This window comes from Phalacrocorax aristotelis, chromosome 9, assembly GCF_949628215.1.
Source record: "Phalacrocorax aristotelis chromosome 9, bGulAri2.1, whole genome shotgun sequence".
NCBI classification, from domain to species: Eukaryota; Metazoa; Chordata; class Aves; order Suliformes; family Phalacrocoracidae; genus Phalacrocorax; species Phalacrocorax aristotelis.
Window position 1 is genome coordinate 21,784,907 of NC_134284.1, and position 12,942 is coordinate 21,797,848.

Sequence of the window (12,942 nt, forward strand, 5' to 3'; positions counted from 1 at the left end):
CCAGCCACTGGATCTAATTACGGGTGAGGAACACCAGGCCCTCGTCAGCGCTGAAAGGCCATCAGTAGGCCTATCCATTAATAACTCTCCTGTGCGCTGTACATTGTAATTGTCAGACTGCAATTTACAGTAATCCTCCAATGCAAAAACTTAAATAGCTGCAGCTGATTTGAAATTCATACAACCAGTTGAAAGAGAGAAAAACAAGATGCACGGGTTAAAAGGCCAAATTGTGCAAGTGTGTGCGCTGAGTGACAGACATTTTAGTACTAGCCTGGGACCATATTTTAAAAGGTCACTGAAAACTTTTGGCTTGGGCCCTCTGACAAACAATGAACTTTCCATATATTTATTTGCCATCTCTTTGTTTTTACAGCAAGCAGAATAAATGAGTTAAATGACGTTGTGCGGGTCTGCACATTGTCAGCACAGGTTATAAGTCATTATTAAACTCCATCAAATCAGACCAAACCCGGTCTAGGCAATGAGACTAAAAGTTATTTGCATTCCTTCTGTCATAAAAAATCATATCCCCTTACCCAAGACTTTCGTTTCTTTATTAAATGCAGCCACAAGAGTATTTCAGGTCTGGCAATGTGAGCTCAGGAAAACCTACTCTGTATAACTCAGTGTAACAGCTTAGAACCGATTCCACTAAAATGTCCCAGTTGAGTGTATCTGGGCACTCAATCAAGACACACATATTACTTTTAAATAAGATTAGCCTTTATATTTTGCTGCTTAAGTTAAAACTTTTCATGTCATTCTCTCATTTTATGTAAACTCCAACATAATTCTGTTTTAGAGAATACTTCAAACAAATTAAAACCCTCAACTTGAACGTGTCTAGCAAAACTTGCCTAATGGCATAGCAAGCTGTTTGGTGACACTAAAACACTTTTAAATAAGATGAATTTTCCCTGCGTTGCCCTGGCTTTGTAATTACTGCTGCTGAACAGCATACGCCTTTGGTTACGATGGCAAAAGCAGCGACTTGCGCTCTGAAACTTATTTGACAAATAACTTACAAGTGACCTGCAACATCTGTTTAAAAAATCGTCCTTTGGTATCTGCCTCAAGTTGAGTTCAGCATTAATTATGAAATGCAAACATATCATCTGGGGCCAAGGGCAGCTTTTGCACATACACAAGGCACGGCGTGGGGAGGGGGGTGGGCTGCAAACGCCTTCCTTATGCCAGTCAAGAGGAAAGAAAATGTTTAAGTAAACCTCCATCCGAGCTACCAGCTTGAAACGTCGTGCTAGTGAGATCCAGCTATACTCAGGGATGAGTCTGATCCCACCAGTTCTGGGTTTCCAGACCCTCAGGAAGGCATGAGCCATGGTGGAACAGGGCTTGGAGAGGAAGGCAGTGATGCCAGGCACCTTCAGGCACGTCAGCTGGAGCAGTGGGAGTGCAGCACCTCCGAAATCCAGCCCTGGGTCTTGCTCGTCTGGAAGGCGCCACCAATGGTTACAAAGATGCACCAGTCATGGCAAACCCCCTGGAGCTGCAAACACCCATGTGGAAAGCAAAACGCTTCACACCCCAAAGAACACTGGCGATAGGTTTCAGTAAAACTAATGACAGCCCAATTTACACTCACAATATCCTTTAGGGATGGAGAAGATGTGTACTTCAGTCACAAAGTTTTAAAACCTCTACCTGTAGATAGTTCACTGCTGTGCTGCTTGGTGTAACGTCAGCTCAGGATGAGATTCTGCTCATAGTACAAAAGCAGATGGAAGAGTGAAATAGAGCACTTCCCTCTTCTTCAGAGAAGGGAAATGCTTTTTTTTTTTCCAAGGTCTTATAAGTCTTTTTTATGTGGAAGTCAGTAAAAAATAAAAATAAGAAATTCCGACCCTATGTAATCCTGAATTACATTATTTTGGATCTGATTTAAAAAGTATCCAGCAAGGTTTGATTCAAATAACATGTGCAATACAGATATCCCTTCACATCAATAAATATTAATAGCATAACTATTGAATATAAACTTTTAGAGAACTATTTCATTATTGCAATCAAAATAAACTGTTTCTAACCTATATGGAAGCACATGTAAAATACAGTTGAACAATACCGAAACCATTGATTTCTGCAGCTTTAAAAGATATTTGCTTGTAAGAGATCAAAGATAGATCTAAAGGTTTACCTCTACAGATGTCTTTTCCCTGTGCTGCTTTTTTCATTTACCTTCTTATACATGAACTTAATCAGCAACAAAGCTCAGCCATCAAGTGATAACATTTCTGAAGCTAATTGTGGCATATTGGAGTCTAGGAAGGAATATTATTAAACTGTCCTATAATTCATGTTTCGTGTGAAAAACTGGGACTTGAAAAACACCTGCCCAAACAATTCATAAACACACTGCACAGCAAATACCTATGGTAATTCACTGGATTTACAACCGTCATGTTATATTAAACATACAGTATCAAAATTTATCACCCATTACACAGATTCCTGTTTTAATAATATCTTGTACTTGTACAATAGCACCTTCTCTCCCAGAGGGTCCCGAAGCACTTTAAAATCATACATACAGGAACTGCTCCATTCGCTGTGGAAATACAGCTGCCTCTGGGGTGGAGCAGGGGTTAGGGGAGGAGAGTAATTGTGCACAGCGGTTATAAACACTGACAGTTGAGAGAGATGGTTGGGGACGGGGAGCAGAGAAAATTATACCAATGTCTCAGGAGCATAATATAAAAGGCATAACCCCAGTTGAAGGCGAGGGAGGTGCGCAGGCAGCCGTTACAGGGCACGCACTGATTCAGGGTATCCTTGCGCTGTCACCAGTGAGCAGCCCCGACCGCAGGGCCAAGCTGCAGCCTTTGGCTCCAACCCTCAGGCAGTGGGTCAGGAAATGGGATGAGTTTCCCTGTGGTGTGAACCCTGGCTGCTGAGGGAGTTGAGCCAAAGGCTCCATCTCCAGTATCGTCATGCTGAATTGCTTAGATTCCCCAAAGGTAACTCCAGCTGTGCTTCCAGAAAACTCTGGGGCAATGGGAGCCCACTGACCAGAGAGATCCCCGTGGTGGGCAACTGGGTGAAATTGTCCAAAACCAATGCAACATTAGAGAAAAATCAGGCAGATGCATGGATTTATGGCTTGGCTATTGACCCAGTTAGAACCTGGCCAGTAAAGACTGCTGTTACCTATGCCACTGAAACACTGGTTTGTGTTCCTCAGTTGACTGCAACTGCAGCTTCATCTGCTTGTTCATACTTGCCATAATTGCCAAAGTGGTCTCCTGTGGCTTCACATCAGCCCCAGACCTCTCCTGCCCGGTCTCACTCAGGACTTTCTCAGACCCTCTTTGATCACTGTGAGGAATCAACTTCTGAACATCAGGTTAGACTAAGCTTTACAAGAAAATCTGTTGAAAGCTTAAAACTGGCCCCTGAAAATCACCACCGATGGGCTTACACCTGCCTATTAGACTTCAGCCAGACAACTGAAACCCTAAGCTGCAAATGCTTCTCTCTAGTTTCAGACATGTTATCTTGGTGAAGGCTTAGGGCAGAGATGCTTTTTCAAAAAAGACAGAAGACTCCGCCAATGTAGGGATAAGCAAAGTAGCTCTTAATGCGAGCAATCACAACAAGGTGAAAAACAGCAGGGGATTTTAAACTGCCGATGCCAGAAGGCCCCAATTACAATCTTATGTCTATCAGTAAAACTGGTTTCCCATCTATCAAACATAGACCTACCATGGCTACTGCCTGTGGTATGGCTCGCACAGAAACTGTACCTTCACTGTTGGCATACTGGACAGACCACGGCTCTTCTCACTGCAAGTCTGCTTTGGATGCAAGGCAATTTTTGCTATTACAGTTCAGACATAGAGTCCTCACAGGAGTGACACGCAAAGCACCACAAGCCATAAACTGTTGCAGGAGGAGGCAATGTTCAGGGCAAGATGGCCCCTGGACTGCAGGACTTGTTTTGGGTCTCAGAGGACTAAGCTGAGGGACACTTGAGGCTTAAAGTTTATTGGAAGTGGCAAAAATTGGTTAAGTGCAGCACCTGGTGATGAATGTCGACCTCTGCTTCTTGTAAGGCTCTACTTCAGCTGGTCTGTTCTCACACCCTCCCACATCTCCTGCTGTCACCTTAAAACCTGATGCTGGAATAAGAGAACGTTGGCTCTGCCTGTTTCCACCATTGCCCAGTCCTCCTCCACGATGCTCACCCCTTTCTGGGGAGCTGTTTTAAGAGCCAAGTTACCCAGGTCTATTCCCTTTCCTTTCTATATTTGAGGTGTCTCTGAATCTCGGCATTTCTTCCAAAGTATTTCCATCCTACAACTTTCTCTATGTGTTGATACATCTGAAGTGTTTATGCAGGTCCCCCATTACTTCTTGCCTCAGTCAGTGCAGTTTTTGGGATTTTTTGACACATATCAACACACCATATCCTATACAAAAAGCAGCTGCTATATATCTAACATAGATTATATACTCATGCTTAGTTTAGTTCCTGCAGCCCACGTGCCATAGGCTCGGTTGCGATTTATTTAACTGCTGCATTAAGTAACCCTTCACCTTAGCTAAACTGCCAAGAAACCTACATAACTTTACAAAAAATCTTCCCACAGAGACTGCTGTATAGTTACTCTACACTAATTCAGCAGTTTGCAACCAAACATCAAATAAAATAAGGAGTACCCTTGCAATGCACACACACAAGGATGTGTGCTTGGTTCAGCTCTGCAAGGTGTGTTCATCAGTTGACTGCAGTTGCAGCTTCATCTGCTTGTTCATACTTGCCATAATTGCCAAAGTGGTCTCCTGTGGCTTCACATCAGCCCCAGACCTCTCCTGCCTGGTCTCACTCAGGACTTTCTCAGACCCTCTTTGATCACTGTGAGGAAAGGTCAGGAAGGTCTGAATCACCCTTCTCCTTTGCTTTGCTGTACCTGCTGGGGACAGCAGCACTCTTTGGGGGCCCAGCCCTCCACAGCAGGCAGTGCTGGGGCTCAGTGCAGGAACCCTTCTAGCTGACAGGTTCCACAGAAAGGGCAGCTTTTTAAAGACCAGGACAGGCATTCGATCCAGGAAAAAATGGTTACTACATCTTCCACATATCCCTTCCTGTCTCCACCACCAGCAACTTCAATGTCGTTGAGGCAGAGTCCTGGGAAGTTTTGCCCTTGTTTTAAGCGAGCTTTTTGCTGGCACGGTCCTGCACAGCAGCCAGTTGGCGAGACGGAGCGTGGCTGCCTGTGCCATGCTTGTTTGTATAACGAGATCTTTTTTGCCTGGAGCACAGGTACTATGTAAAGCTGGAAGGAAGGTGATGAGTGTTGCTGGCAGGAACATAATGCTCTGCTATTCCAGCTAGAATCACCCGGAAAGCAATAGTTCCTTAACTTGAAATTAGTGCTGCAAAATACTATTAATTGCTATAGATGTGTAAGAATAGGGCAGATCTCAGGTATCAAGACACTGAGGCTTGACTGAATGCAGGGAAGGTTTTGTTCTGACACCAGGGTCTTGCCTAAATTCAGGTGACCGGAAAGTGAATAGATGAAAGCAAAAATGGCTGGTGTAGATAGCTGTGGTATAAGAATATGGAAGTAGATGTCTGTGCTTGATGGTATCCGTGTTCACTGCTGGTTGTGTTAATGCTAGTAGTTGTGCAAGAGGCAACTCATACAACTATAGTGCTGCTCCTGTGTGTTACTTAGATTCTCATTTCTAAAACAAAGTGAAAAACCTTACCCTAAAATTGATGGCAAAGTGCCACTCAAGTACTTCTGTGAAAACTACTTTCTTAAAGGAATATATAGTTGAAGACTACACTGGTGATCCTGCAGTCCCCTCCTGTAGCTCAGTGCTTCAGTGTTAGGTAAGTGAACTTAGCATCATTTTATTACAAAACCTGGAACAGCTGCAACAGTTCATCCTCACTCCCCTGCTTCAGGCCAAGTGGCAGTAAAGCAGGGATCATCCTCACCTTGGCAAGAGATGAATGTGACCCTGGAGTAACTAGTGACTCCCTGGCCACGGTGCAGCTAGATGAAATCTCCCCCTTACCCCATTGCTTTTCCTGAACGAACATTTCCAGCTTCAAGCTACAGCATGGGATCTATCTCATCGGCTGAGTGCCAGCCATGAGTGGGGAGGAAGGGGCCTCTCTCAAACAACTCACCTTATGTTGAATGGGTGATCTAAGGGCAGGAAAACCGAACAGTGCCCTGCAGCTGCTGATGTGGCTCCACTGAAAGCAGCAATGGGGGAGAGTTAGCCCAGATGCTGCTGCCTGCAGAGCACAGGCCTGGAGTTAGCTGAAGGATCCTAGACGCTATAAGCTGTGAGGAAGGCTGCCCTCATTCCTCCCCTCTAAATCTTGCCCACCTGGCAAAAGGAAAGGGAGCAGGCAGTGGGATATTCACCACGACAGGTGGGCTATCTCAAAAGTAGGTAGCTGGTAAATGTGCCACCCTTTTCACTTAAGAGCCTCAAAAATAGAAGCAATAGAAGAGGCTGCCTTTGCACATCACTGCATTTCTCAACTTTTACTTGACATCTGGAATTTACACTTATTATATCTGAAGGACTTTTGTGTTAAGTTCAAATGCACACGAATTACAGAGCCCAAGTGGATGTCTTCCCAGTGACTTCACTGGGAGCCGGACAGGAACCCAAAACTACAGGAAATTTTCAAGTTAACAGAAGAAAATTACTTCAATTTAAGAGTTAGCAGGAGGTTTCCAATAAAATATATGTTAAAAAGTAATGTTAAAAAAAAGGGAATATAAGAAAGGTAAGTGGAGGTGGTTAGGCTGCAAAGCAAGTGATACTGTTTTCATAACATATGAAAGGTCCTTGGTTATTATACTCACCAAAATGAAAGTATTGTTCATGTTCTACAATAAGGAAGGACATAATCACAGCTATGAGAAAAATAAAAGCCACTTACATATCAATACTGCCTGGGTCCACTGACAGAGATTTCCTCCAAGGAACAGATCCTGCACCTGGACTCTAGCAGAAGTGTTAAGGGAAGCCCAGCCAAGCACCAAATCTGCCTGTTTCTGGACTTGAAGTCATGATTAGCTTTGTTACTCCCTCTTTTCAGGACAAGCATATTAAAAAACTTACTCCCCTCAGTTTTCACCCAAATTCCTTTTCTGTATGGTGTTACTTAAGAATAGCAGCTAACCAAATACATCTCTCAGCTCTGTTGATGCAATTATGAAACACACTTATTTTTATTACAAGGAGATGAGAAACCATTACTGTAAACTCTTCTTCAGATAGACATAGAAGTATTCTGATGGCTATGGAGCAACCACTGAGGTTTGTCAGGATGACAAATGGTAATGATCCTGAAAATTTGCACCTTCATGTTATAGCTTTACTAAACTTAATTATTCCTCTGTTTAAATCAAGCCAGGTGTTCCTTTGGGGGGCATGAAGAACCCAGTCATTGCTGCATCCTGAGCAGCTTAAATTTAAAAAACCTACAAGGATCTGTATTTTATGTTATGCTGTTTCAACACCACTGCTAATAAGCTGTACTCAAAGTCTAAAGCAGGTTATGTTCCCATACCAGCAAAAAAAATGCAGTCATCTGCCTTTGAAGCAGAACCTTTGTTGATTTTACACTTTGACTTTCTGGAGAACTCTGGATGCTTCGTATTACTACCCAGCAAGGGATGGACCATTTCCTTCGAGACTCAAGTTTAGATGGCCATCCCGCATCTCATTCCTCCACAACAAACACGAAGATAATGGCATCCAACTGTGTTTTGTTTTGGTTTGGCTTTTTAATTATCATTTTCAGGCCTATTTTCCTGTAGAAAATTTGGAAAGAGTACTCTGATTTGACCCAGTTGCTAGAACTTTGGGGGTGGGGCTGTGTTGTCATCTTCAATGCGTAGGCTTACTAGCCTACACACCGAAGCTCAAAGGGCCTTACCTACCAGTGCCACCAGTGTCAGGGTGGAACCTAGAACGGGGAAAAAGAAAAGAGCTGGAGAGCCACAGAAGATCCACAAGGTTCCTCAGGATTCTCGGCTGAGAGTTGCTTGCTTTATTACAGCTGAGCCACAAAACAAACTGACACCATTGAAAGCCTTAGGTGATTCGGCCCTCCTCCAAGACCCAGAAAAAGGTACCACCATGCCCATCAGCAGTTCAGCAGGCTTGTCTCTATAACCCAAGACAAAACATGGCAGAAGTCGCCCATTACAGATGCCAAGAAACAAAATACTGCATTGGGAAGTCTTCAGAAAGGCAGACTCATCTTTGACTGGCAGGTCTGTCTCGTCTCCATAAAACGCAGAGATGACACTGGTATGCCAGTCAGAACACTCTGCAAACATGCTTTCAATATTCAGGATAAGTGAAATACTAATGGAAAACAAAGGTAAAAAATAATTGAATAACACTGATTTTATGTTGAGACTCTTGGCTAAACCTAACATCTTATTCTTAAACCATGTGCTGGACTGTGCAAACCTGGGTTACTGAACCCTTGTGCTCTGGGGCCTCCCAGCTCCAACAGAAGTTTTGCAGGTATAATGGTCGACAGAGATCAAACTGTAGCATGTACACCATAACGTTTAACCTGAGTGTCCCGTAAGAGTCTTCACACAGCTTGTGAAGACCGTTCATTCATCAGAGGACAAGGAGACTTGTCTTTAAACAAGTTCAACAAATAAAGTTTTCACAATTCTTTTTTTATTTAAACTGAGACTGAAAAGTAATTTTTTGTAAACTCTACAAGATTTATGGAAAGATTAAGAGGAACATTACGAGGAAGTAGAAGTAAAAGCAAAAACACGATGCAAGGTGAACAGACCATAACTTTATTGGAGATATACTCAGCTACAATTATTACAAAAAACTATTAAAGGTAATTGTGACCCATAAGGTGCAGATTGCAAACTTCTGCAGCATGATTACAGTATGAATGAATTACATTTTATGTCCTTTAAAGACAGCTGCAGCACGTGATGGTAAATATTTTATTGTCCATCAAATTATATTTGTTATTCATTCTACTTGATTTTAACCATCTTTTCAGTCGAACTATTTACAATAAAAATGCCTGCAATTTCCAATTCTTGTTCACAAACATTTCTCTCTCCAACTTGCTGCTGCAGTAAATTCCGAGTGCATCTACAAAGCAATTAAAGTAGTCTGTGGTTGCCATTCAAATAAAAGAGGGAAAAAACTCAAGGACTTTATTGGACAAAATTTATTTTTAAGAAATGTAGTTAGCTTTGACAGAAGTTAATTTGAACTGCTAGTGGAGTATACTACAATGACCTCTAGATATTTGCTAACAAAATTCAGATTGAGTTACAGCTGATATTTAGATTACATTTCATGGTCATGAACTGTAGTGTTTTAAGTTTTAAACCTAATATGGAAGTAAAGAAATTAACTTCTTGAAAATTAGAGCAATTGGAAAAGGATCAACGTCAGTAATTAAGTACCAAAAAATAAAAATCCTTCTCACTTTACTCATGTAATAAATAGAATCACAGAATCATTAATGTTGGAAAAAAAACTCTAGGATCATCAAGCCCAACTGCCAACCCAACACTCCCATGTCTCCTGAACCATCCCCTGAAGTGCCACGACTACACATTTTATAAATACCTCCAGGGATGGCGACTGCACCACCTCTCTGGGCAGCCTGTTCCAATGCCTGACCACTCCCTCAGTAAAGAAATTTCCAATCTAAACCTCCCCTGAGGCAGCTTGAAGCTGTTTCCTCTCGTTCTATCGCTAGCGACCTGGGAGAAGAGACCAACACCCACCTCACTACACCCTCCTTTCAGGCAGTTGTAGAAAGCGATAAGGTCTCCCCTCAGCCTCCTCTTCTCCAGGATAAACAACCCCGGTTCCCTCAGCCGCTCCTCATAAGACCTGCTCTTCAGACCCTTTACCAGCTTCAAAAAAAGAGGGATTTCCATGAAAGTGTTTTTTGTAGGGAGCCCTGCCCAAAACATACAAACCCAGAATACTGTCGGATAGAGACAAGCGAAGTATCACAGCAGACCACGACGCTCTTTGTCATTTTTGGATTACGTGTGCTGCCTTGACTGGGATAGAAAGATTTCACTATCTATACAGATAACTGCACGCAGAACAGTTATGTCATACGCAGTGACAACAAACCACATTTTTCCAGTTTATGGTTCTATATTTGCTTACAAGGAGGAAAACCCAAAACACAAGATCTTCAGGTATGTAAAGGAATGTGGTTCCACTGATTAAAATGGTACCACATCAATTTACACTAGCTGAAGATCTGGCACTTCAACCCTGGGCCACCACTATATTCTTCCCCAGCACGGAAACTGGTTCTTCTCCAAGTTCTGTACTCTGTGGCCACAATGCATTATTGTGTAATGAGACTTAAAAATAATAGGCTTTTTTTCCTGTATGGACTTTGGCAGCATCAAGCTGAACAAACACTTCTGAAGTCACTACTGGGCACTCAATATTCAGAATGAGCAGAGATTTAGTTGAGGCTGACCAAATTACTGTGGGCTGTCTTCTCGCAAAAGCTACATTACATGCATAATACACTGGTTTCTTCAGAGATAATTACTGGAGTGTCAGAGGTCATTCTAATTTTAATTACTTCACATAACAGTAAAATGATGTAGTAGGAAAACAATAGCTTTAAAATACAATCAAGAGTTGTTACGCATCTTTGTTGTATTTTTCTACATACAGTAAAAATGCCACAGACGTTACAAATGACCTATTTAAGTTGTGCAAGTAAATGACACATTGCAGGCATTATAATTATCTTTTTCAAATTCAGTAAATCAGAACAGCAGCAAGGCCAAACCACATTTTTACTCTCTGTTAAGCATTTTTTTCCTTGAAATGAGGTAAAGCATGGTACCAAGTGCAATGCTTATTTGTGCTACATGAACAGAACAGCGCAAAAAAAGCCATAAAAATAAAAACGCAGCATAGTTAGGAGGACTGTTTAAAGTACAGTATAACAGGACTTAGATTAAAAAAAACAAGGTTCATGCCAACTAACCCCCACACTATTTATGATGAGCCTGTGTGGTTGCTTTTGAAGATGGGTTGCAACAGTCCGCTCACACTTGTGCATACAGCATGTCAAGTGATTTCTATCCCAACCTTCAAATGATCAGATTTAGGTCTTTAATAGCATATACTGTCCAATATCAAAATCATATCAACTGTAGGGTAAAACACACAGATGTCTAACATGGAAACTAATATGAATTTTCTATCTCAAAGGATAAAAAAAATATTTCAATGAGGTCACACTGGAAAAAATTACGGCATTTAAAACGCATTTAAAAACGCATCAGCAGCAGAAACTACTTTATGGTCAGCCACTACACATTTCAGATCTCCAATTCATAGGCTTAAGCTAGTAACAAAGTGATCATTAAACTATTCTGAAACACAGAGCAAGTTCAGTTAATTTTCTTTGCATCAAAACACTCTGTAGCACTTTACTGCTAACAATTACCTGAAACCCCTGAGAATCTATAACCTTGTAACAATCAGTAAGAAATTTTAGGCGTTCAAAGACTAACTTTAGGTTTTCATAATGCATTTAAAACTACTTAAGACTTTCTAGATGGTCTGATTTTATCTGCCGATTGATGTCTGGCCAGAAGCACAGAACTGTTAACATTAGCGATCTTGTATTTTCTCTAAGAAATTTCGCTCCTACCGCAAGGACAGAGCTGTAACTTAAATCGGCAACTTACTTTTTTTTTTTTAAAACAGCTAACTCAAAGCAATCTACCTTTGAAAATTCAGACTGCATGTTTTTACCATTCCATCTCATTTCATTTGTTTTATACACATCAAGACTTGCAGGTCTTATACTTCCCTGTTACATTTTCATGACTGATGTACCAAACAAATGCTAGAATTTTTTATAAGCTAGTATTTTAACTCTCGGTCTGGCTACTATAACAATGCTGCTTTCAAATACAAGAATGGCCCTTTTTGCAGAATGAAAAATGACTGGGATAAAAAATGTAGGAACTTTTGAAAACTGTATTTCAGAAAAGCTTAATGTCTACCCCTTGTCACTAAGGCATTTATTTTATTTTTTTGTTAAGAAAGCAAGAGCTGACAGTTTTTCTTTTGTTTTAGTGTGCATTTGTGAGGAAAGGAATAGGGTTTAAAAGCAGGAAATACAGTATTTATTTGTAATTTAATACCTAAGACACAGCATCAAGTTTAAACTATTGTGCTGGAAAACGTTAAAACACCTTGCTCTGCTTTCTCAAACTTCAAGCATAATTAACAGGGCAAAATTGCAGCAAACCTCTACTGATATTGGTGGGAATACGAGACCCACAGCTTTTTTAAAAGGTAAATTAAGAGGTATTATAGTTACAGTGCAAAAAATTAAAATTTCAAGCATAATATATAAACATAGCACCAAAACAGAAAAAAAAACAATGCATGCAAAAAAAGAAGGAAAGGAAAGAAAAAAAGAACTGAGGTATTTAAGTGAAGAGTGCCTACAAAAATCTAAGTAAAGAAGTATAGGCAAAGCCTAGAAAATAAAAGTATGATTCCCCCCCCGCCCCCAGTAGACCAAAACACCAATGAGCTAGTTTCTCTAAATTAAGGACCTAAATCACAGATGTATCAAAAGTACGGCAGTTATATCTCAAACATCAACTTTCATGTTATTTAACAGCACAGCTTTGGTAGGTGAAATATGCATGCAACTCTGAAAAGTACAGTAAGAAATTTACGTGGAAATATCTCTAAGTGTAAAGGTGCTCTGTTTGTTAAATACGTAACCAATTGACTATAAAATCTGCAGCATATTTTAGGTGTGATATGTCTAAGGTTATTTTGTTAGTGACAGTTTGCACTGTGCAATTATTCATTGCTCCTTCCAGTATTGGAACTATCTAGCTTGCAGGTTTGTGTAAAATTGGA